At 39.0% G+C, this 27,028-nt stretch overlaps 1 protein-coding gene across 12 annotated transcripts in view; it reads left to right on the forward strand.

Moving 5' to 3' along the window:
• Positions 1 to 5,761: 5,761 nt before the first annotated feature.
• The window catches only part of SLC38A9 (solute carrier family 38 member 9), a 102,219-nt gene continuing 80,952 nt past the window's right edge, over positions 5,762 to 27,028 (forward strand). Inside the window, exons 1-2 of one of the 12 annotated variants that reach the window (XR_004349170.1) lie at positions 5,762 to 6,472; positions 8,277 to 8,385. The gene's annotated coding sequence lies outside the window, so the exon portion shown is untranslated. The remainder of the gene's footprint in view (positions 6,473 to 8,276; positions 8,386 to 27,028) is intronic. The other 11 variants (XR_004349169.1, XR_004349172.1, XR_004349168.1 and 8 more) reach the window with 11 other exon arrangements.

Consider the following 27,028-nt stretch of genomic DNA (forward strand, 5'->3'; position numbering starts at 1 on the left):
TCAGTCTCCCAAGGCAATAGAAATAAAGGGAAAATAACAAATGGGACCTAATCAAACTTGTAACTTTTGGCATAGCAAAGGAAAGTATAAACAAAACAAAAAGACAACCCATGGAGTGGGAGAAAATATTTGCAAACGATACAACCAATAAGAGCTTGACTTCCAAAATATATAAACATCTCATGCAACTCAATAACAAAACAAAAAAAAAACCCAATCAAAAAATGGGCAGAAGACCTAAATAGACATTTCTCCAAAGGAGATGGCCAATAGGCACATGAAAAGATGCTCAACATTGCTAATTATCAGAGAAATGCAAATCAAAACTACCATGAGGCATCACCTCACATGGGTCAGAATGGCTATCTTTAAAAAGTCTACAATAATAAATGCTGGAGAGGGTGTGGAATAAAGGGGATCATCCTACACTGTTGGTGGGAATGTAATTGGTACAGCCACTATGGAAAACAGCATGAAAGTTCCTTAAAAAACTAAAATAGAGTTACCATTATTATCCAGCAATCCACTCTTGGCATATATCTGGAAAAGACAAAAATTCTAATTTGAAAAGATACATGCACCCCAATGTTCATAGCAGCACTATTTATAATAGCCAAGATGTGGAAGCGACTGAAATGTCCATCGACAGGTGAATGGATAAAACAGATGTGGTATATATATATACAAAGGAATACTACTTGGCCATAAAAAAGAATAAAATAATGCCATTTGCGGCAACATGAATAGACCTAGAGGTTATCATACTAAGTGAAGCAAGTCAGAAAAAGAAAGACAATATCATATGATATCACTTATATGTGGAACCTAAAAAAAATGATACAAATGAACTTATGAAACAGAAATAGACTCACAGACATTGAAAACAAACTTATGGCTATCAAAGCAGAAGGGGGTGCATGAGGGATAAATTAGGAGTAAAATAATTTAAAAACTACTCAGGTGGAATCAACGTTTGAAGGAAGACCAGAATTTTATTTAAAAACATTCTGAAGTCAATTGTAATATTCATGAGCAGGTTCATTAGATTTTTGTGTGCAAGTCTGAATTTTGTTCAAATCGAATTTCCCGTTTGGAAAAGCCCTAGGGATTGCTCGATGAAGTCATCTAGCAATTGCCTGAGCCTAATCATAAAATAAGTTAGCGCGCTGGTTTCTCAGTTGTAATTCTAGAGCTCTTTCAGGACTTTCCCAATTAGCAGTTTTCATCCAATGCTGGACCTGGCCTTTACCAACAAGCATATACCAACTAGCTGATATTAATCAGAGAAACCAGGTTGATACACTTGAATGGCTATATTAAATTCCTCAGCGAATCTGTGTAAAACCTTCAGTTACTTTGGAAAAATCTTTGGCTATGGCTCGCAGTTCAGCTTTAGTCCAGAGAATATCAAGAAACTAAGCTTTTAGCCTCGATCCTCAGAATGCTAAATTTTAAAGCAACAGGTACTGACAAGTGCAGAGAAAAAGGGAGTAGGGAGAGTTTCAGAGAAAGGGGGAAGTTTGGTGAGAGAATTAGTATGGGGATGGTGGTAAAAAAGAGGAAGACGGAGCTGTGGGAAACAAGAAGGGGCCAGAGGCAGAGCCTGAGACAAAGAAGCCAAGGAAGAAGAGCCTGAGGCTTCAGGAGCCACTTTACCTTTCTTTAATCATTTGTCTGCCTCAGTTAATCTTAAAGTCTTATTTTGCAGAAGCAATTTTAGACTCCTGATAATTTCAGAAAGCCTCAAAATACCCATAGAAATAAGCATTCCACTCAATTGTAAATTTTTGAGCTATTGTAGTCCAATTCTGTTTTAAGAATATTAAGTTTGGGGATTTCAAAAGTTCCCCATAATGACGATTGATATTCTCAATTGCCTTTGGTCAGGTCAGTCTATTTAATTAGAAGTGCACAAGGGGAAGGACCTTGGGTATTTTTTTAACATCTTTATTGGAGTATAATTGCTTTATAATGGTGTGTTAGTTTCTGCCTTAGAGCAAAGTGAATCAGCTATACATATACATGTATCCCCACTCCTCCCTCACCCTCCCCTTCCCACTCCTCTAGGTGGACACAAAGCTGATCTCCCTGTGCTATGCAGCTGCTTCCCACTAGCTATCTATTTTACATTTGGTAGTGTATGTATGTCCATGCCACTCTCTCACTTTGTCCCAGCTTACCCTTCTTCCCCCTCCCCATAGGACCTTGGTTTTAAACATAAAATTGGCTAAAGTCCCTGTAGAGGGTGTACCCTCAAAATACTTAGATAACTGGGATCTCATTTTCTGGGTGTTTTTCCTCTAGAGTAAAGAACAATTTTCAAACAGTTTAAACAGCTTACAGCACAATAGGTTCAATTCAAACAGCATGCAAGCTCATCCTAGCCAGTCTTAAGAAGACAGCTTGGTCCCTGAGGAGCCAGGACAAAGGCCTTTCTTCCCTCCCTTCCTTCCCTCCCTCCCTCCTTCCTTCCTCCCTCTCTTCCTCCCTTCTTTTGCCATTCTCCAGAAAACAGCCCTTCCAGAGGAATGGGCTGAAGGCTAAACCAGCAGTTTCATTTGAAGCAGCCCCTTCCCAAAGAAATTGGTCCAAAGTCATTTTCAGCTAACTTCAGTTGAAACATTCTGATCTCAAGATCAGACCAAAGTGCCAAATGAGTACTCAAAACAAGGCCTTACCAAGAAAGATGAAACCTTTAAATAAATCCCAAACAAAGCTGGAGAGCTTCAAATGCAAAAAGGGAGTGAGCTCAGATCCTGGAGGAAAGGGGAAAGTCCTCTCCTTTGAAGAATCCAGCTAATAAAGGAAAATCTCCACTCTGTGTTCTCTAGGTCAGAGGGTCAGAAAGCTACAGTTCTGGGAACAAATCCAGTCTAATACCTATTTCTATAAATAAATTAAAATATAGCCACCTCATTGGTTTATATATTGCCTATGTTGGCTGCATTCACGCCATAAAGGCAGAATTGGGTAGTTGTTAACAGAGACCATATGGCTATAAAACCTAAAATACTTACTACTAGGCTCTTTACGTAAAATGTTTGTCAATTCTTGCTTTAGGCCAGGAACATAATTGCTAGTGACCTGCAGTTCCTAAGCTATGAGGTTACCACAGGGAACTCACAAGGACTTCACAGAGTATTTTAAATTTTTGAGGAAAACAGCAACGTCTGTCAGACACCATGTGAACGCTTGAGGTACTTCACAGTTTCAACATTAGATCAAGTTAATTCTTTTGGCTAACGTATCTTTTCAAAATTGAGTTTTCAGCAATTCCTATGATCTCAAGCAAGTGCTGTGCAAAATCCAATGTGGAAGAGGAAATGGAGACAGTGATGTCCCATCTGATTTCAAGGTTTGAGAAGTTATGCAGTGCCCAATAGGTGTATACACCCAATTAGTAAGCAATTGTGGTTATTAAAGAATGAAATAAAATCTTTTCCTTTCAATTTCCATATATATTTAAATAAACACATATTAATTTGTTTGGACCTAACCACTTAGTAAACAGAAACTAAGGACACTGAGAAAAATTTACTCAGACACTAAGGATGACACAAACCTCTGATCTAGAAGATGATCATCAATGGCTACTGATCATCAATGACTGGTGAAAAGCTAAAGGCGAACTTTGTAAGAGACAATATTTGAGCCCACTGAATAGTCTTAATATCACAAATGAAAGAATTCCAGAAACGTGCTTCCTGATGTGATGGGAAGTCTATAACACCAACTATAAATGCTTGATTTTAAAAATCAAGTTTAAATGTGATCAAGCTTCTAGACTTAACTACCAGTCAGCTAATTCTATAAAGTCTGTATTCTTTGCTGTGTGACCACTCTGTTCCATTAGCTTAGTGGTCAGCTAGTGATTTAGCAGAGATATCTTTATTAAATGTTTATAAGCAAAAAAGAAAAAGAAAAAACCAGCCAAAATGCAAAAAATCTCTCCCAGTCTTTGTCAGCTAGCTGTGTGTTGGGGCACTCCTTCAATGCTTAGCAGGATACTTTACATTTCTGCATTAGCCTTCACTTCCTGCTTGTACAGAGTCTGAAAGTCAGCCAGAAGTGAGAGCTTAGGGTCTTCTCAGGTCTTTTCCGAGCATGGGTCCAGACCAAGGCATGCATGTGGCCTTCTGGATTCCCCAGAAGAGGAGGAAGCTTTTCAAGAAAACCCTTATACCAGGGCTTCCCTGGTGGCACAGTGGATAAGACTCCATGCTCCCAATGCAGGGGGCCCAGGTCCATCCCTGGTCAGGGAACTAGATCCTGCACGCATGCCTCAACTAAGGAGCCCACCTGCTGCAACTAAGATACAGCACGACCAAATAAATAAGTAAATATTTAAAAAATAGAAAACAAAAACCCCTTATTCCCCAAGTATCTGCTTCCCCAGCCTCTTCCTTCCTAGGCTTTTTGGCCTGTTTATTGTTTGTCCCAACTGTTACACCATACCCTGGTGGCAGTGGCTAATACATTTGCTTTAAACTCTTTTGACAATCCTGCCTCAGCCCTCGGAGGCTCCAAGGCTGGAGAAACAAAGGTAAGCCCTTGAGCCAAACCTTCAGGACACCACCAGATAGGTCAAAACACAAAATTACAACTCCTTTAGAATAAGGTCCATATTACTCTCTCTGGTACCAGCAACCTACACCAGGAATGTGGGCTGCTGTCCTCAAGGCCACTGGCAAGCTAGAGATAATCACAGAGATTTCTTGCCAAAATTCAGCAGTCTTTTCTTAAGTGTTCCCCTGGTTTTTATTAGATTCCAGAGTTCCAAAAAAAGCTGATTCTGACAGTTTCACCAGGTTATTCGTTGCTTTTGTGGAGGGAGAGTTTTCAAGTTCCCTATTCAGCCATTTTCGCTGACGTCATTCCATACCATCTACTTTCGTGCTTCTCAGCCTTACCTAAAAATATTTTCTCAGCCTGGAAAGCAGAGAAAGAAGAAAATTTTGCCACCATTGCAGCTATCAAAAGAATGTACTGTTGAAGGCAGGCTAAAAAGCAGTTGCAGAAGTTTTTTAATAAGGACACCATTAGCAAAATAACTTTTATCTGCCTTAAAGGCAATATTCATCACGTTACCTGCCTTGCATTTGTCAAACCCTCGATAATAGAGGCAGAGTTTGAGAGCACAGGCTTTGGAAGAAGACCTCAGTTTGAATTCCAGATCTTCTGCCACTTGATAGTTGTTTGGCCTTGGGTAACTCTTAAAATTCTCTAGGGCTGTTTCCTTATTTGTAAAATAGGGATAATATACACTTCTAGAATCATGGTTAAGATTTAATGAGATATTTTATGTAAAATGCTTGGCACTCAGTTTTAACTATTTGTTAAATTTGGTTTCTTTCATTTGGGATTAACACATTACACTAACATTGTCGGATTTTTCCTGGTTGTTTTGCTTAAAAAAAAAAAGCCACGGGCTTCCTACGTAAGAAGAGCTGAGGTATTGCCATATGCTTTTCAGAGACTTACCTTAAGCTGACTTTTTATAACAAGCACACCAATTTTCCTTAGACTGTATGTTTATTTGGGGTGACTGTCGGCGAAATTGTTAGGGATGGGGAGAGGGTGCTTAAAATCCTACCAAAACCCCTCTTTTAGCCTAGTGACTAAACTGCCAACACGTAAAAAACAAAAAACAAACCTAAACGTCTAGACAAGGGAGAGAAAGTGCCAGATCTAACAATTTTTTTTTCAAACCGGCTTCCCTTGGTGTCCACAGGGTGCAAGCACGTGATGAGAGTACAGAGCACCAGCGAGAACTGCCTGAGATGACAGATAATGGGAGGTCAGCCCTAGATGGAAATGTCACATCAGCCCTTTCCCAGGTGGCCTCCGGGGTGGTAGACTGCAGGAGATCGCATCCCTCCTCTTAGATGCCTTAAAGGCAGGCAGGCAGGCAACAGACTCTAGCGCAAAGGCCTGGCTGCAGATAAAACGCGATTAGCCCACCTGCGCCGCCCTTTCTTCCGAAGCCGGAGGGCTGGGCTCTGCGGCGGAAGGCGTGTTGACTGTCGCAGAGCCCTCTGGGAGTTGTAGTCCGCCGCGGCGGGAGGTTTGACTGCGGCGGCCGGCTTAGCGCTCTCAGAACTGCATCCCCCGCTGGCCCCCGCGGCCTAGGCCGTTGCCTTTTCCTGTTCAGGGGACAAGAACCCTTGCTGCAGCAAGTTGAGAAGTTTGGGGGAGGGGTGTCCTCCTCCCTGCCGAGCTCTCTGAGATTAAGGGCTCGGCCTGCTCAGGTAGAGGACGTTCCGGGTGTTGCAAACTCATCTCCCGGGAGGGAGCGGAGGGAAAGTGGGGACAAGGCTGCTAAGGCTGAGCTTCCGACGGAGTCGGCTGTTACCCGGGGAAGTTCTTCAGAGAAACGCCTCGGAACTGTGGCTTCTTGCGGAAGCGGTGAGGCCAAAGCCGGGGCCCGCGGAGACCGGTCTGGAGAGGCGGCGCGCGTTCCTACAGGTCTCGGGTGAGAGCAAGTCAGGGCCTCCGTCGGGGGCTGCGAAAGAACTCGAGGGGCTGTGGGAGTCGGTGTCTGCCGGACCTTAGGGAAAAGGCAGGGTTACCGTGGGTGAACACCCGAGTGAGAGGAGGAGAGAGGAGGAGAATTGGGGGAATTGCGGGAATGGGAGCGCCCTTTTCTATCCCGAGTAGGAGAGAGCTAGAGAGGGGAGGTGGGGAGGAAGCTTCATTGGTGCCTTGAGCTAGGACCGCAGATGGGGTGAGGGCTGGACAGGGAAGTCCTCGTCACGCTTTTTCCCCGGCTCGACTGTGAGAGACAGTGACCACGGTAGGTGGCTTGACATCTTCCTGTCTTAGAATAATAGAGCTGGAACGGGCCTTTGAGAGCAGCCAGTCAAGCGCATTCTCTCATTTTCCAGATGAGGAAACTTGAGTCCACCGAGTTGAAGAAACTGGCTCGCTCACCACTAGGCAACCGGTTAATGGCCAGCTTGACTAAAACCTAATTTTCATGACTCTCAAGCCATGCCGTAATCTATTGCTGATTAGCAATAGATTAGCAAACTTTAGAACCTGTTTCCCCTCCTTTTATCTTTTTACTGCTTGTCATATGCAGGGTAACAGGCAGCCCCTGAAGGGAAAGGCTTTACACTTTGCAGTAGGTCAAAGAAACCCTTGTTTTAACTTGAACAAAAATCTCCTTGCCTCACAAACAACTACAAACTTCATATTAAGAATAAAGGTTGGTGGCAAGCTAAGATGTCACCTATAGCTTCTTTGCCTCGAAGAAAATAAAGTTCACCTTTCCTTTCCCACTGTATGCCCACTAGAGCTCTGAAAACATTTAGCCTTAGATTTCTTTTGTCTTAAATGCTGCATATCTGTTACATACATAAAAATAATGCTGTTTATTGTGATTTTTATAATACCCTAAATAGTTACAATAAAGGGTAAACAGCATAGGAGGATGGGAATACCTGAATTACAAATTAAAATAATGATTTATAGTATTTTTTAAGAGATACGAGCATAAAAGTAAAGAAAAAAAATTAAGATAAAAATTTCTAGCAAGCCAGCATTTTATAATACACTAAAATTTCAGTACTTGCCAGTATTCTTTTTTTTTCCTACTGCCTAAACATAACTAGAGCATTTAGTGTTCCCAGTGTGAGAGGAGAGGTTCTTTGGTGCCATTGCATTGTTCTGACTGCTAATTTCTTTATTAAAACACATTGTCGGGCTTCCCTGGTGGCGCAGTGGTTGAGAGTCCGCCTGCCGATGCAGGGGACATGGGTTCGTACCCCGGTCTGGGAAGATCCCACATCCATGGCCGCTGAGCCTGCGCGTCCAGAGCCTGTGCTCCGCAACGGGAGAGGCCACAACAGTGAGAGGCCCGCGAACCGCCAAAAAAAAAAAAAAAACACATTGTCTTCCAGCACTGTCAAATTTAACACCTTTTGAAGGATTTATTGATCAGATTGGAAGCATGTTCCAACTGTCACATCAGAATTTGAATATTATGGCTCCTATTGGCTCACCATTAAGCAATTCATAAGGAAGAGGTTTAGATAAAGTTTGTTACTGGACTTTATAGAAGTTACAGACTTACCTAGAAGAACATACATATACATAACTGCTTTCACCAGGCTGCCTTTTTAATGATATGGTTCCAATTGCTTTTATATTGGCATACTACAGAGGTGGGTAAACTATGACCAAATTTGGCCACTGCCAAATGTATTTACTTTTTATATGGTTTTACTGGAACACAACCATGCTTACTCATTTATATATTGTCTTTTGTGCTACAGGCAGAGTTTGAGTAGTTGCAGAGACCATATGGCTGGCAAAGCCTAAAATATTTACTATCTGGCCCTTTACAGAAAAAAAATTATCAACCCCTGGCCTGGTGAACTGAATGTAAATATAGTATCTAAAACTCTACCATTTGCAGAAGCATTAGTTAATAGTAATTTTCACTCATAAATACTTGTATGGTGGGTTCATGATCCATTTCTTTGGGCAAAAGCTAGTACCTCCTTATTGCAGATTGTTGCTAGCATCTTGGCATATGTACTATAGGTTTGCTTTTGCAAAGAATTGTCAAAGAAAGTTTCTGAACCTAGTGTGGAAAGGGCTGACATTCTTTGAGATATACTGATGCTCACAGTTAATAACTTTTAAAAATAACATTTAGGAGCTTCCTTTGGTTGTTCTCTATGTTCTTTTCATGGAGATAAATGCTTCAGCATAAGCACCAGCAAACAAGTTAATAAGCTGTTTTCATATTGAGACCCCCTACTAAAACCAATCTTAAAATAAATGATAAGGGTCTTTTTTTTTTTTTTGCCGTACGCGGGCCTCTCACTGTTGTGGCCTCTCCCGTTGAAGAGCACAGGCTCTGGACGTCCAGGCTCAGCGACCATGGCTCACGGGCCTAGGTGCTCCGTGGCATGTGGGATCTTCCCAGACCCGGGGCACGAACTGTATCCCCTGCATCGGCAGGCGGACTCTCAACCACTGCGCCATCAGGGAAGCCCAAGGGTCTTATTATTAAATGACTTATCTTTGACATTAATAATCTTGCATCTGGGACTTCAATGTCTTGAAGATCAGAGGATTGAATGAAATCGAAGTGAATATATCTGTTTAAGTCATTTTTTTGTATTTAACTCCCTATATTAGTGTTAGTCTGTGGCAAATTAGTGCTTAGGAACATTTAAAATTTTACTTAATCATTGATAGCACTATTCTGTGTTACCATCTAAGTAATATTAGCTATGAAACTCCAATTCACCTCTCAACCTAATTCATCAAACTTCAGTTTATAGTTCTCAAGACTTTCAAAAAGGTATTAAATTTCCTTTGAAACAGCATTCTGGGGGAATTTGAAGTTCAGGTTACTTGACTTCAATTGAGGCAACTGAAAATGATCAGTTTCCTTACAGTTCTTCATATTTACTTGAATGTTAATAAATCTTTGAAAGGCACTAGGAACTTTGGACTCATTCATGATTTATTTTGAATCATTGAAATATCATCAGTTTTCTGCTTGTTTGGAATAAAAAGCTAATTTGACAATGCCACAAAATTTCAGATTTGCTCAGGACAAATACATGTATGTGATTAAACTGGAAACTTTATGTCAATTCCTGAATGTCCTTCGTATTTTCCCCAACCTTGATTATCACTTTTTGTTAAGGCTGACTGAAATCTAAGAACCTTTCTAGATTTTCCTCTTTTCTGGTTTCCTAACATTCAGTATTCATTGAAAGTATCATCTCCAGGGCATAAAAAATCCTGTTTCTAAACTCAACCACATTCTCAGTTTAGTTTAGGAACCAATACAATGGAGAGTATTGGTTAACAAAGTAAGTCAGAAGTGTAGCCGTTTTTTTCTGCCATTGTTTAAGCAGGTATCTTTTTTCCTACTCTGACTTGGCTATTGACGTTTCCTGTGTTTCACTGCTGCTGGAAGGATTATTGCTGTCCAGGAAAATATCTAGCCTTGAGACAAAGAAGTTTGCATCAAGAGAAACAAATTCATCTAAGGTAGTTTGCTTCAAGAAAACTGTGTTGTTTTAAATTTGTAATCCAGATACTTGGGCATATATCTTCACTCTTCTAGTCCTAAACTTTGTTTTAAAGAGTTTAAGGCCATTTGTCATTCTAGGTATTACTGCTTTTTTGTTTCCGAATCTGAACAGGACCTGATTTTCAGAGGCTTCTTTTGTCTTCCAAATAGCCTGCCTCCTTTAAAGCAGACATCCCACTATAGTGGGAAATAGCATTTGGGATCAGAGTGGCCTGGTTTCATTCCCAATTGTGGCTTTATTAGTTATGTGATTTAGGACAAGTTACCTCTGAGCTTCATGGTTTTTTATTTATTTATGTTTTTTGTATCAGTAATTTGAAGGTAATACCTATTTCCCAAATCCTAAAGTATTAGATGCAATTAAACAACATGTAAACATTAGGCCAGTAGTAGGCATTCAATAAATTAATGTTAGTTCCATCTTCCACTACCTTTCTATTGACTTGTCTTTTTCTCTGAGTTTTTCTCCAAAGTGACACTGTTTTGTTCTTCAGAAATGAATTCTTTCCCTTTAGGTCTATTCTGTTTGTGACAGTTCAGTAATTCTATGAAGTTCAATTTCTTTATCTTTCTTACCTCACTGGGTTTACTCACTTTATGCTAAAGACATACATATGTCAGCTGATTTTATTCAGGCCACTAAATTAAGCCAAAATATAATTTTGCTAGTTACTTTTAAAGAACTAAATTCATAATAAAAATGATAGCTATGTTTATTGAGCACTCACTGTGGACCGGTCACATTATTATGTGCATTATCTCATTTAAGTCTCAAACCAAATTCCCTTAGGGAATTTAAGTAAGTTGCCCCAAGTCACACAGTAAATCCAGGATTTAAATCCAAGCAGTCTTATGTGAGCCATCAACCACCACATTCTACTTAATAGAATCAGAATAGACTGTATCCCAATTTAACCATTGTGTATAATTCAAACAAATGAATACCTTCTGAAGGTGGTTTCATCAGTGTTTGTAGATTTAAGGGCAATAAGGGCTTCCCTGGTGGCGCAGTGGTTGAGAGTCCGCCTGCCGATGCAGGGGACACGGGTTCGTGCCCCGGGTCTGGGAAGATCCCACGTGCTGCGGAGCGGTTGAGCCCGTGAACCATGGCTGCTGGGCCTGTGCGTCCGGAGCCTGTGCTCCGCAACGGGAGAGGCTGCAACAGTGAGAGGCCCGCGTACCGCAAAAAAAAAAAAAAAAAGAGCAATAAGGTTCTGCCTGCTTACCAATATTAAAAATTTTCTCTAGCATTTCTTAGCAATTCTGTTTATGCCTTTTTCCTCCCACAGTATAACAGTTTCATTAAGCTCATTTCATTAAACTTAGTTTAAGTTCACAAATAATAGTAGCAAACTCCTATATAAAGTTCAGTAGTGCTTGGAATAGTTCCAAATGTTTACACATTAATTTATAGGTTATTTTATGTGCTTTAGATTTTCTTTTATAAATTTCCCCCAAGTTCTTTAAGTTATTTTTTGATGAAAGGGTACTGGCTTCCTGACAGTCAACTTTTCAATTTCTAAAATATTTAATTTTTTAAATTGAGATGATATTTTTTAAACTCTCTAAAGTTAATAACTTCTCTACTATATGTTTATTTTCCAAGCTTTTAATTCCTATGCCATGTCCATCTTTATTTATTTTCCTTTTCCTTTTTTTTCCTAATTGAGATGCAGTTGATGTACAATATTACATAAGTTACAGGTGTACAAAATAGCGATTCACAATTTTTAAAGGTTATACTGCATTTATAGTTATTTTAAAATATTGGCTGTATTCCCTGTGTTGTACAATATATCTTTCTAGCTTGCTTATTTATTTATTTATATGTTTTTGTGGTACGCGGACCTCTCACCGTCGTGGCCTCTCCCGTTGCGGAGCACAGGCTCCGGACGCGCGGCTCACGGGCCCAGCTGCTCCGCGGCATGTGGGATCCTCCCAGACTGGGGCACGAACCCATGTCCCCTGCATAGGCAGGCGGACTCTCAACCACTGCGCCACCAGGGAAGCCCGCTTATTTATTTTATACATAATAGTTTATAACTCTTAATTCCCTACCCATATCTTGCTCCTCCCTGCTTCCCTCTCTCCACTGGTAACCACTAGTTTGTTCTCTGTATCTGTAAGTCTGTTTCCTTTTTGTTATATTCACTAGTTTGTATTAGTTTTTAGATTCCACATATAAGTGATATCATGCAGTATTTGTCTTTGTCTGACTTATTTCACTTAGCATAATACCTTCCACGTCCATCCATGTTATTGCAAATGGCAAAATTTCATTCTTTTTTATTGCTGAGTAGTGTTGCATTATACATATACCACATCTTCTTTATCCATTCATCTGTTGATGGACACTTAGGTTACTTCCGTATCTTGGCAGTTGTAAATAATGCTACAATGAACATTGGGGTACCTGTATCTTTTTGAATTAGTGTTTTCATTTTTTTTCAGATATATACCCAGGAGTGGAATTGCTGGGTCATATGGTAGTTCTATTTTTAGTTTTTTGAGAGATTGCCATACTGTTTTCCACAGTGGTTGCACCAATTTACATTCCCCCAACAGTGTATAAGGGTTCCCTTATATGTACATCCTCACCAAGACTTGTTATTTCTTACTTTTTTGATGATAACCATTCTAATGAGTGTGAGGTGATATCTTATTGTGGTTTTGAAGTTCCCAGATGATTACTGACGTTGAGGATCTTTTCTTGTGCTTGTTGGCCATCTGTATGTCTTCTTTATAAAATGTCTATTCAGATCTGCCCATTTTTAAATTGGGTTGCTTGTTTTTTTGTTGAGTTGTATGAGCTGTTTATATATTCTGGGTATTGACCCCTTATCAGTCATATCATTAGCAAATATTTTCTCCCATTCAGTAGGTTGTCTCTTTGTTTTGTCAGTGGTTTCCTTTGTGCTGCGCAAAAGCTTTTAAGTCTGATTAGGTCCTATTTTGCTTTTATTTCCTCTGCTTTAGAATACAGGTCAAAAATACATGTTGCTGTGATTTATGGCAAAGGGTGTTCTGCCTATGTTTTCCTCTAGGAGTTTTATGGTTTCCAGTCTTACATTTAGTTCTTTAATCCATTTTTAGTTTATTTCTATATATGGTGTGAGAAAATGTTCTGATCTCATTATTTTACATGTGGCTGTCCAGTTTTCCCAGCACCACTTATTGAAGAGACTGTCTTTTCTCCATTATATATTCTTGCCTCCTTTGACACAGATTAATTGACCGTAAGTGCATGGGTTTATTTCTGGGCTTTCTCATCCTGTTCCGTCGATCTATTTGTCTGTTTTTTGGCCAGTACCGTAGTGTTTCGAGTATTGTAGCTTTGTAGTACAGTCTGAAGTCAAGAAACATTGTTCCTCCAGCTCTGTTCTTCTTTCTCAAGATTATTTTGGCTATTCAGGGTCTTTTGTGTTTCCATACAAATTTTAAAATTACTTGTTCTGGTTCTGTGAAAAATGCCCTTGGTATTTTTATAGGGATTGCAATAATCTGTAGATTTCCTTGGGTAGTATGGTCATTTTAACAATATTAATTCCAATCCATGAACACAGTATACCTTTCCATCTGTTTATGTTGTCTTCAATTTCTTTCATCAGTGTCTTATAATTTTCCAAGTATAGGTGTTTTGCCTTCTGAGGTAGGTTTATTCCTACGTATTTTATTCTTTTTGATGCAATGGTAAGTGGGATTGTTTTCTTAATTTCCCTTCTGGTAATTCATTTTTAGTGTATAGAAGTGCAACAGATTTCTGTATATTAATTTTGTATCCTGCAACTTTACTGAATTCATTGTTGAGCTCTACTACTTTTTTGGTGGCATCGTAGGATTTTCTATGTGTAGTGTTACCTTTTTACTTCCTTTCCAATTTGGAATCCTTTTATTTCTATTTCTTGCCTGATTGCTGTGGCTAGGACTTCCAATATTATGTTGAATAAAATTGGCAAGAGTGGACATCCTTGAGTTGTTGCTGATCTTAGATACCCACCTTAATTTAAAATGTATTTTTCATTGATATTTTATATAGAATGTTTTTACTCATTACATCCAGGAGATACTTTTTTCAAGTTATTTAGTGAAATTGACAGTTTTAGACTAAGGATATTTAATAGGACTGTCAATCCTAGTCTTGTAAATTAGTGGGTCAAAGTACTCTTAATTCTGCCTTTAGTTTTAAAACTTAAGACCAAAGAAGTCAACTGAATTATTAATCAGTTTTATTACATTAAAAAAGGAACTGAAAAATCAGGCTTCTGTTTTTGCATATCAACTAACTGTTCTGATAAAACTACTTAGCTTACTCACAGTTCCTTTTATCTTAGTGATATTTTAGTAACAATTACTATTGAGCAGTGTATACTTTATATTCAAGATCATTTCTGATGCTCCACATTTGAATATATATGTTATATGGCTCTATGTTTCAAATAGTCAACTAAACTTTTTACCTTAAAAGAATAAATCTTGCACTGATCTATTACAGAGCTAATTTGGGAGCCACGACTAGCAAGTGGTGTAGATATGAGCTAAAAGTGAAATGAAGAACAGAAAATCATAATCATTTATTAGCATCCTGCTTGGTTTTATTATTTAAGTGATTTAGGACAAATTACCTGACTTCTTGACTTCATAAATTATATTTTTTAAGTTTGTTGAGGATAGGGACCATGACTTTTTTTTTTTTTTTCTGTTTTTCTCAGTACCCCAGTACCTTGTAGAGGCTCATTGAGAACTTGTTGGATGAATATATTGTTCAGAGTTTACCATTACTCAGTATTTTAGTTGTCTCATCTTAGAATAGATCATCATTTTTATGTTCATACTCTTTATAAGATACAGAAATAAGGCCCTTCTTGATTGGAAATGGTAATATAGTAGACCTTGAACAACACAGGTTTGAACTGTTCAGATCCACTTATATGTGGATTTTTTTCAATATTATGTACTACAGTACTACACCATCCATGATTGGTTGAATCTACAGATGCAGAATTGCAGATACTTGACTGTCAAGTTATACACCAATTTTCAACTGTGCAGAGGCACAGTTAACTCCCTCATTGTTGAAGGGTCAACTGTATATGGTTTTGCCTTTTTTGAAAAGTTACTGTTAAAATTACTATTATTACCTTATAAGGTAATACTTTAACATTTTTATTTAACATTATTTATCTTCAGTAGAACTAAGTTAATGAGAGCTTTGGCTTAATTGTTGAACAGAAACACAGAAGAGCAGAATAGGGAAATGGAAAGGAAAGAAACAGAAAAGAAAACACATGCTGGGGAATAGAACATGTTACCAACATCTCTATCACATAATAGTGGCATGTTGGCAATATTTGCTTAGCTCTTTGTTACTAAGAAGAATTTTTCATTTAAAAAAATAGGAAAAAACTCAAGAGGCTGCATATGTTTTTAAAAAAAGTATTTTTATTTGATTTTTTTTTTTTTTTTTTTTTTTTTTTTTGCGATACGCGGGCCTCTCAGTGTTGTGGCCTCTCCTGTTGCGGAGCACAGGCTCTGGACACCCAGGCTCAGCAGCCATGGATCATGGGCGTAGCCTCTCCGCGGCATGTGGGATCTTCCCGGACCGGGGCACGAACCCGTGTACCCTGCATCGACAGGTGGACTCTCAACCATTGCTCCACCAGGGAAGCCCTATTTGATTTTTGAAAGGAATAATAATACATTTGAACATTTATTTTCCCGTTACAAAGTACTAAGTATAATATACATCATGTCACTTTAATTCTCAAACACTCCCAGTGAAGAGGATGTTATTATTTCCATTTTGCAAATGGGAAAATAGTCTCGTGGAGGTTAAATGGTTAGTCTTAAATTACACAGGTAGTGAGTGGCAAATATAGGACTCTCCCTCAGAAACCCCATTTTCTTTCTACTTTGCCGTAATGCTACAATTAGAAAAATAAGATCAGTGGACATTAAACTCCATTAAACAAATACAGCAATAATAAAACTATACTTGTTGAGTAGTCTGGGCTGTAACAAGAAAGAGAAGTAAAAGTGAAAGATAAAAGAAAGGAGGAAAGGCCAAAGAGCAGGAAAAACAGCACAGCATAGTGGCAAAGAATACAGGCTCTGGACTTAAACTGTGTAGGCTTGAATTTGAACTCTGCCACTTACTAACTTTGTAGTCAATTACTTCTCCATGCTTTGTATCCTTTTCTATAAAGTGAAGGTAATAATAGTAACTTACAGGTTGAGGATAAAAGGTAAAAGCACTTGGTTTTGTGTTAAAATCTGTTTACTTCATCTTATGGAGTTCCCTTTTTTTTTTTAAATAATTGTGAAAATACAACATCCTACAAAAAAGTGCATCGAACATACGTATATTGACATAATTATGAAGCAAATGGCCATGTAACCACAATCAAGTTAAAGAAATAGAATACTGCCATTACCATATAAGGTCCCTTCCTATCTTTCCCTAACACAGCCTCCTATTTTCCCCCTTAGGGCAGATTTCTCAGTCTCAGGACATTTTTGGCTAGGTAATTGTTTGTTGTAGGAAGCTAACCTGTGCATTGTAGGATCTTTAGCAGCATCCCTAGTCTCTACCTACTGGGTGCTAATAGCACTTCCCTCAGTTGTAACAACCAACTGGGTGAGGCCAAATTCCTTATTATACCACTCTACAACTCTCTACCTGCTTGTGTGGCAAGTAAACTTTAAGGGTACAAACAGAGAGCTCCACTGTAGAAATCTTGGTAACAAATGATGGTAGTCAGAGTCCTGGATATATTTGAAAGAAAGCCAACCAAGATTTCCTAACGGATTGAATGTAGACTGAGAAAAAGAAGTTAGGAGTGATTCCAAGATTTTAGCTTGAGCAACTAGAAGGATGGAAATACCATTAACTGAAATCAGGAAAACAATGCATGGGGTAGCTTTTCAGGAAAAAAGTCAGAAGTTCAGTTTTTGACAGGTTTCACTTTCTATTATATCCAAGTAAAGATGTTAAGTTGGATATATACATATACCAAATCATTATGTTGTGCATATAAAACTAGTATAATGTTATATGTCAATTATATACTCAATTTTTAAAAAGATGTTAAGTTGGTAGTTGGATATGCAAGTCTGAAATTTAGGAGAGAAGTTTTGGCTAGAAATATAATGTGAACATTTTGTCATTATCTAGATCAGTAGAACTTTCTACAATGATGGGAAATGTTTTATACCTACACTGTGCAATATGGTAGCCACTAGCCACATGTGGCTAGAGTGACTCAGGTACTGAATTTTTTTAATTTAATTTTAATTAGTATAAATTTAAGTAATCACTTGTGACTAGTGGCTACTGTATTGTATAACACAAGTGACAATATTAAAACCATGAGATTGGAGAACATTACCTAAAAATTGAGGTGAAATAGAGAAGAGTACAAAGACTGACCCTTGAGACTACAATTTTTTTTTTTAATAAATGTATTTATTTTTGTGCTGTGTTGGGCCTCTGCTGCTGCATGCGGGCCCTCTCTAGTTGTTGGCAAGCAGGGGCCACCCCTCATTGCGGTGCACAGGCTTCTCATTGCGGTGGCCTCTCCTGCTGCAGAGCATGGGCTCTAGGTGTGCAGGCCTCAGCAATTGTGGCAACGCGGGCTCAGCAGTTGTGACTCGCAGGCTCCAGAGTGCAGTCCCAGCAGTTGTGGCGCACGGGCTCAGCCGCTCTGTGGAATGTGGGATCCTCCCAGGCCAGGGATCGAACACCATGTCCTCTGCATTGGCAGGCAGATTCCTTAACCACTGTGCCACCCAGGGAAGCCCGAGACTCTACAATTTTAAGGGAGACAAGGAGCTAACAGTGAGCAAAGGAGACAGAAAAGGAGGAGGGACCAGACAGATATAGAAAAAAACCTGAAGCCCTGTTGAATCAGTTTATTAAGGAAGAGAGTGATTCTTTGTGGCAAATATTTCTGATAAGGCAAGCAAGTTAAAGACTGAGAAATTGAGTTACCAGTATGGAGGGCATTGGTCTAATAAAGAGTAGGTTTTGTGTAGTGATGGGGAAGATAGCCTGATTAGCATGGGTTTAAGAAAGAATGGGAGTGATCTTATCTATTTTATGCATTTCTATTTGTCCTACTTCTTTTACATTTTTTTCTCCTTTCTTACCTTTCTTTAAGTCATTTATTTTTTAAACATTCTCCTTTCTCCCTCTCCTAGATTATAAGTTATATAATTGTTTTCTATTATGTTAGTAGTTACCTTAAAAATTACACCATACCATCACATCAAAGTGTAATGTTGATCTGGACAATACAAGGGCTTTAGAACACTTTAATTCCAAGAACTTCACTTGATCTTTCCCCCTTTGGTCTGGAATTTTAATTTTTTTTCCAACTCTGTAACATATTGTTTATTGATTCTGCTTGAATTCATTAAGCTTCTTGATCTTCTGCAGATCATTATCTTTTACGAATTCTCGAAAATCCTAGAGCCATTATCTCTTCAATATTACCTCTGCTATCTCCTCTCTTTTCCGGTTCAACCAATTACATGCATGTTAGACCTTCTCATTCTATCTCTTGTCTTTTAACCTCTCTCCCACATTTTCTGCCTTTTTTTTTCTCTCTTTGCCACTTTCTAGATACGTCTTCTGATGTATCTTCTAGCACATTAATTTTCTCTTCAATTTCTTTAATAAAGGTTGCTAATTTTATTTAATTTAGTATTATTTATAGATTTGTTTTTTAAGGTACCATTGGCTTATAAAAATTGTTCATTATATTTCTACTTCTGTATACCCTACAGTGTGGCTCACACACCAAAAATTTACTTTCCATCCATCACCATACAGTTGATCCCCTTTACCCTTCTCTCTGCCCCTTTCCCTCTGATAACCACTACTCAGTATTCTCAGTATCCATGTATTTGTTTTTGTTTAGTTTGTTCATTTATTTATTTAATTTGTTTTGTTTTTTATATTCCACATATAAGTGAAATCACACAGTATTTATTTCTCTGACTTATTTCACTTAACATAATATCCTCAAGGTTCATCCATGTTGTCATAAATGGCAAGGTTTCATCTTTTTTTTATGGCTGAGTAGTGTTTCATTGTATATATATGCCACACCTTCTTTATTCATTCATTCATTATTGGGCACTTAGGTTGTTTCTGTACTTTGGAAATATTTCTTGCAATACTATTGCAAATAGTGCCGTGATGAACATAAGAGTGCATATATCTTTTTGAATTAGTGTTTCTTTGGATAAACACCAAGAAGTGGGATGGCTGGATCATATGCTACTTCCATTCTTAAATTTTTGAGGAATCTCCATACTGTTTTCCATAGTGGCTGCACCAGTTTACATTCCCACCTACAGTGTGTAAGTGTTCCCTTATATCTACATCCTCACCAACACGTGTTATTTCTTGCCTTTTTGATAATTAACCATTCAAATGGGTGTGAGGTGATATCTTATTGTGTTTTGATCCCTAATAATCCCTAATAATTGATGATGTTTGAACATCTTTTCATGTGCCTGTTGGCCACCCATATGTCTTCTTTGGAAAATGTCTGTTTATCTCCTCTGCCCTTTTTTTTTTTTGTGGTATGCAGGCCTCTCACTGTTGTGGCCTCTCCCGTTGTGGAGCACAGGCTCCAGACACGCAGGCTCAGTGGCCATGGCTCACGGGCCTAGCTGCTCCGCGGCATGTGGGATCTTCCTGGACCGGGGCACAAACCCGTGTCCCCTGCATTGGCAGGTGGACTCTCAACCACTGCGCCACCAGGGAAGCCCTATGAACATTTTAATAATGTTAATTCTTTGAATTTATGAGCACAGAATATCTTTCCAGTTATTTGTGTCTTTAAATTTATTTCTAGGTATTTTATTCTTTCTGTTGCGATTGTAAAGGCAATTATTTTCTTTTTTTAAATAAATTTATTTATTTATTTATGGCTGAGTTGGATCTTTGTGGCTCCATGCGGGCTTTCTCTAGTTGTGGCAAGCAGGGGCTACTGTTTGTTGTGGTGCGCGGACTTCTCATTGTGGTGGCTTCTCTTGTCGCGGAGCACTGGCTCTAGGTGCTTGGGCTTCAGTAGTTGTGGCTCGCGGGCTTAGTTGCTCTGCGGCATGTAGGATCTTCCTAGACCAGGGCTCAAACCTGTGTCCGCTGAATTGGCAGGCGGATCCTTAACCACTGTGGCCACAGGGAAAGCCCCCAATTATTTTCTTAATTTCTCTTTCTGATAGTTCATTGTTAGTGTATGGGAACACAACAGACTTCTGAGTATTAATTTTGTATCTGCATCTTTACCAAATTTATTGATGAGTTCTAGTAGTTTTTTGGTGGTGTCCTTAGGTTTTTTCTATTAATAGTATCATATCATCTGCAGACTATTAAATTTTACTTCTTCCTTTCCAATTTGGATTCCTTGTATTTCTTTTATTCCTTTTATTTCTTTTTCTTGCCTACTTGCTCTGTCTAGGACTTTGAGAAAGCACAAGGGCCGCCACCAACCAGGCCCCCTGGCCCACTCCTCACACCAAGGGGTGGCAGAGGACCCGGATACAGATGTGTTCAGCAGCACACACATGCTGCTGCTGCCCTCCAGCCCCAAGTTTCCCCCAGGAAAGGGATCCAGTGGGACCTACCCTCCAATGCCCCCGCCATCTGCACTTGCCTCTCCCCTTTTCCCCATCCCAACCTGTGTGCTGGGCCCATGGCAGGGTGTGGAAAGAGACGCAGTGCACCAAGGCGGGAAGTGCTACGAAGGGCGCCCACCCCCTTTCCCTTTCGCCGCTTCCTCTGGCAGAATGTTGCCTTTCGACCTGAGACCCCTGGCCTAGGTGGAACAGGCGCCTCCCCCGACCGACCGATGCAGGCCAGTTTTGGGACATGCATGGCAAGGCCCACCACTGTTCCCATCATGTGGCCAGGGGCAGTGAGGATGGACTGAGGATGCTGCCTGCAGGGATCAGGGAGCATCCAGGGAGGTAGGAAGAAGGAGATGGATGGATACCGTCTTTTAATACTATGTTTGAATAAGCGTGGTGAGAGGGGCCATTCTTGTCTTGTTTCCTGATTTAGGAGGATAGCTTTCAGTTTTTCACCATTGAGTATGTGTAGCTGCTGGATTTGTCACATATGACCTTTATTATGTTTGAGGTACATTCTTTCTATACCCACTTTATTGAGAGTTTTTATCATAAATGGGTGTTGAATCTTGTCAGATACTTTTTTCTGCATCCGTTGATAAGGTCATATGGTTTTTATCCTTTATTTTGTTAATGTGGTTGTATCGCATTGATTGATTTGCAGATAATGAACCATCCTTGCATGCCTGGAATAAATCCCACCTGATCATGGCATATATCTTTTTACTGTATTGATGTATTTGGTTTGCTAATATTTTGTTGAGGATTTTTGTATCTATGATCATCGGAGATATTGGGCTATAATTTTTCTTTTTTTATGTTGTCTCTCTCTGATTTTGGTGTCAGGGTGATGTTAGCCTCGTAAAATGAGTTGGGAAGCATTTCCTCCTCTTCGGTATTTTGGAAGAGTTTGAGAAGGATAGTTATTAAATCTTCTTTGAATGTTTGATGGAATTCACCTGTGAAGCTGTCTGGTCCCAGACTATTGTTTTTGGAAGCTTTTTTTGAGTACTATTTCAATCTCTGTACTAGTGATTGGTTTATTCAGATTTTCTGTTTCTTTGTGATTCAGTCTTGGAAGATTGTATGATTCTGAGAATTGGTCCCTTCTAGGTTGTCCAATTTGTTGGTGTATGACTGTTCATAATCTCTTATAATCCTTTTTGTTTCTATGGTATCTGTTGTTATTTCTCCTCTTTCATTTGTAGTTTTATTTATCAGCATTTTTTCCTTACTATGTCTAGCTAAAGGTTTGTTTATCTTTTCAAAGAACCTGTTTTTGGTTTCATTGATCTTTTTTATTGCCTTTTTAGTCTATTTCACTTATTTCCACTCTGATCAATATTATTTCCCTCCTTCTACTGACTTTGGGTTTTATTTGTTCTCTTTTTTTCTAGTTTTTTTAGGTGAAAGATAAAGTATTTCAGATTTTTCTTGTTTCTTAAGGTAGTTCTGTATTGCTATAAACTTCCCTCTTAGTACCACTTTTGTTGCATCCTGAAGATTTTGGTTTGATGTATTTTCATTTTAATTTATTTTCAGGTAATTTTTGATTTCTCTTTTGACTTCTTCTTTGACCCAATAGTTGTTCTGTAGCATGTTGTTTAGTCTCCATATATTTTCCAGCTTTTGTTTGTAGTTGATTTCTAGTTTCATACCATGGTGACTGGAAAATATGCTTGATATAATTTCAGTCTTGTTAAATTTATTGAGACTTATTTTGTTTCCCAACATATGGTCTATCATTTGAGAAGGTTTCATGTGCACTTGAGAAGAATGTGTATTCTGCATTTGGATGGAATGTTCTGTACAAATCTATCAAATCAACCTGGTTTAACGTTTCATTTAAGACCACTGTTTCTCAGTTGACTTCCTGTCTGAATGATCTATCCTTTGATGTAAGTGAGGTGTTAGAAGTCCCTTACTGTTATTGTGTTGCTCTCAATTTCTCCCTTTAGGTCTGTTAATAATTGTTTTATATGTTTTGGTGTTCCTATGTTAGGTGCATGTATATTAGTAACTGTGATGTCTTTTTTTTTAATTTAATTTAATTTTTTATTGAAGTATAGCACAGGGAACTATACTCAGTATTTTGTAATACCTATAAGGGAACAGAATCTGAAAAAGAATATATGTTTGTGTGTATGTGTGTGTGTGTACACACACACACGTATGTATAACTGAATCACTTTGCTGTAATGTCTTCTTGATGAATTATCCCATCCAGCCACTTTGTGTCTTTGAATTGGTGGATTCAGTCCATTTACAATTAGGTGATTATTGATAGATGAAGACAGTATCGCCATTTTATCTTTTGTTTTCTGGTTACTCTACATCTCCATTATTTCTTTTTTCTTGTGTTTCCATCTACCATTTTGTTTTGGTGTTTTTCTGTGATGTTTTTCTCAGTTTCCTCTTTTTTTATGTGTCATGTCTTTGCTCTGGATTTATGTTCTGTGGTTTCCATTGGGTTTATATAAAATTGTCATGCATAAAATAGTACGTTTTCTGCTGGTAGCATCTTTTTTTTAAATTCATTTATTTATTTATTTACTTATTTATTTTTGGCTGCACTGGGTCTTCGTTGCTGGGCACGGGCTTCCTCTAGTTGCAGTGAGCGGGGGCTACTCTTGTTGTGGTGCACAGGCTTCTCCTTGTGGTTGCTTCTCTTGTTGTGGAGCATGGGCTCTAGGCACATGGGTTTCAGTAGTTGTGGCTCACAGGCTCTAGAGCTCAGGCTCAGTAGTTGTGGCGCATGGGCTTAGTTGTTCTGAGGCAAGTGGGATCTTCCCAGACCAGGGATTGAACCCATGTCCCATGCATTGGCAGGTGGATTCTTAACCACTCTGCCACCAGGGAGGTCCCTGCTGATAGCATCTTAGCTACATTTACCTATATGGATTCTGTCCTTTTCCTCTTCCCCTTTTGTGTTTTTGTTGTCTCAAACTATCCCTTTTTATATTGTGAGTTTGTTACCAAATTGAAATTTTTTTCTATTCCCCCCCCCTTTACCTTTACACTATAATAAAGTGTTTACAAACCTATTCTAATAAAGAGTTGCAATTTTCTGATTTCATCTATTTATCACCTTACTCAAAATGCTGTGTACTTTTGCCTTTTAGTTTCCGGTAAAACAGCTCCTTTCAACATTTCTTGTAAGACAGGTCTAGTGTTGATGAACTCCCTCAGCTTTTGTTTATCTGGGGAAGTCTTTATTTCTCCTTCATATCTGAATGATAACTTTGCTGGATAGGGTATTCTTGGGTGAAAGTTTTTATCTTTCATGGTATTTTGAGAATATAATCCCACTCCCTCCTGGCCTGTAGAGTTTCTGGTGAGAAATCTGCTGACAGTAAAATGGGGGTTCCTTTGTAGGTTATCATCCTTTTTCCCCTGGCTGCCCTTAAAATTTTTTCCTTGTATTGACTTTTGTTTTGTTTTGTTTTGTTTGTTTGTTTGCGGTACGCGGGCCTCTCACTGTTGTGGCCTCTCTCGTTGCGGAGCACAGGCTCCGGACGCGCAGGCTCAGCGGCCATGGCTCACGGGCCCAGCCGCTCCACGGCATGTGGGATCTTCCCGGACCAGGGCACGAACCCGTGTCCCCTGCATCGGCCGGCGGACTCTCAACCACTGCATCACCAGGGAAGCCCTGTATTGACTTTTGATGATTTTAATATAATGTGTCTCTTTGCATTGAGGTAATTAAGTGTTCTCTTAGCTTCATAGATTTGTATATCCAATTCCTTCCCCAGGTTTGGGAAGTTCTCAGCTATTATTTCTTTAAGTAAACTCTGTTCCCTTCTCTCTTCTGGGATACCCACTACCCTAATGTTGCCCTTCCTAAAAGAATCAGATAGCTCTTGCAGAATTTCCTCATTAAAAAAAAAAAATCTTATTTCTCTTTGCTCTTGTATCATTTCTAGATTTCTGTCTTCAAGCTTGCCAATTCTCTCTTCCATTTGGTCTGCTCTATTTCCATTGCTTTCTAATTCATTCTTCATCTCATTTATTGAATTCTTCAGCTCTAGAATTTCCGTTTAGGTCTTTTTTAGTTTCAATCTCTTTGTTACTTCTGTTCATTAATTTTATTCCTGAGCTCATTGAAACTGCCTTTCTACAAGAAAACTTGTAGCTTGTCGAGTGTCTTCATAACAGCTATTTTGAATTCTCTATCAATTAGATCACAATATTGCATGACTTTATGTTTGGTTTCTGGAGAATTGTCATTTTCTTTTTGTAGTGCACTGTTACTGTGGTTCATGGTGCCTGATGAGCTGTTTCTCTGCAGGCACACTTGAGCTGTTTCTCCGCAGGCACATTTGAGCTGTTTCTCCACAGGCACTTTTTTTTTTTTTTTTTACATTTTTGCTTGATTATAATGAGTTAAACAGATTAGAAATTGAGGCCTTTCTTTTTCTTTCCAGTAGGTGGTGCTATAGCACAATCTTTTGGTTTTTCTTACCTGAGCCAACTCTGGTTATATTTGAGCCCTTACTCTCCATCGTCCATCACCTCTGTTAGTGGCATTACCCTGGGTCCTCATTATTGCTTCTTGTGCCTCCAGGGTTGTTGGCGCATTGCTTCTGCTACTGTCACTGGCATCATCAGCCAGGACGGTGGACTCGTCCTTCGCATCCAGGATCTCCTGAGTCACAGACTCTGACACTGCAGGGGGGGAGGGAGACGAAAGGGAAGAAGAGCCAGGATTGCATGGGCACCTTTGCTGTTTTCAGTGTTGTAAGGTTCTACGTCTCTGCCTCTGTGGCCATGGGGGCTGTTGAGGCAGGAGTCATGTGCCCTGCCTCCCCTGCTGCTACCCAGTACTCTGGGGCTGCGGTCTCAGCTGCTGTAGCCAGAGGGGTAGGATTACAGGCACTGCCTTTGCTCTTCCCTTGGTTTCTCCCTCCCTCAGTTCCCCTCCTCTGTGTGTTCCAGTCCACTCACTTGTAGATGTACAGATGTGTGGGATTCTCCAGCATCCTAGTATGTTGGGCAGAGTCACCTTTGTTGTGTTGTGGATGTTTTACTGGTTTACTGGTTGAAGGGGAAAGATAAAGGTAGCTTCTTATTCTACCATGTTGCCAACGCCCTCTCTTCAACTTTAAAATGCATCCATTGAGTTTTAAATTTTGGCTATTACATTTTGTGTTACTATATTTTTTCTTTTTTTTTATTTGTTTAGGCCTAAACATTCATTCTGGTCCTTTTCAAATATGCTGTTACTTTTTGAAAATGTCCACTTTTTCCTTTATTTGTTTAAACATAGGAAGCATAATTATTTTATAATCTTATTCTGATATCCCTATAGTTGAAGCCTTTGTGGATCTGCTTCTGCTATTTCTTCTGGTTCTCACTAATAGTACTTTGTTTCTTTATATGCTAGGTTATTTTTGACTATGTACTGTTCATTGTTCTTGAAAGATTGTTCGCAAGTCTTTTGAGGCCTAGGATCAATCTTTTCTGTATCCTCATAGAAAAGATTTACATTTGCTTTGGCCAATTGCCTATAAGCTCTACCAAGCAAGTAACCTGAAATTATATTCACAGGTTTAAGTGTTCTTTGATCACCTTGCAAATCCACATGAGGTGCAGTTTGTGGTATATAATATTTCCCTCAAGCACGCACACACACACACACACAGACACACATACATACATACATACATACATACATACATACATATATACAGGCTGTAGTCATTGTCAAGAAAACTTGTTTGTTATTCCTTTGTGAGGGAGTGAGGCACTTTTACTTCTTGTTAACTCCTAATCTGATGGTAAAGTTCTTTGTAGTCCCAGCTGTATGGGAAGTAGGGAGAGGAGATGATTTCTTACTACAGTCGTTCCTTACTTTGGGTGAATCTTGGGTTTTGTCTTCTATTTTCTTAATACTTCACAAGGTCTTGAAAACCTCAGCCCAGTTTCTCCTGGCACAGCAAATACCCTCAGAGCAGAAGCAACGTCTTTGAGCTACTTACTTTCTAGGTTCCTTAAATTCACCTGCAAATGGCCTGCTTTTCCTTACTAAAAGGTGCTTTTCAAAAATTAAAAAAAATATATTGTATCCAACCTGCTGTATAAAAAAATAAATTAAAAAAGAATAACAACAACAAAAAGATTGTAAAGGGCTTCAAGAGGTCATATTGTCCATCACCCTACCTCAGCTGTGCTGTACATACTGTAACAGTATTAAAAATTTAAGATGACTTCCTTTATACCTGACCAACCTCTTAATTTTTTTTTTTAACACACTGACTCCTATTTTCAATTGATGTTTAATTTGTATTATATTCACTACTTTTTAATTTTTCTCTCTTATTGGTTTAGGAA

This window comes from Phocoena sinus, chromosome 3, assembly GCF_008692025.1.
Source record: "Phocoena sinus isolate mPhoSin1 chromosome 3, mPhoSin1.pri, whole genome shotgun sequence".
Lineage (NCBI taxonomy): Eukaryota > Metazoa > Chordata > Mammalia > Artiodactyla > Phocoenidae > Phocoena > Phocoena sinus.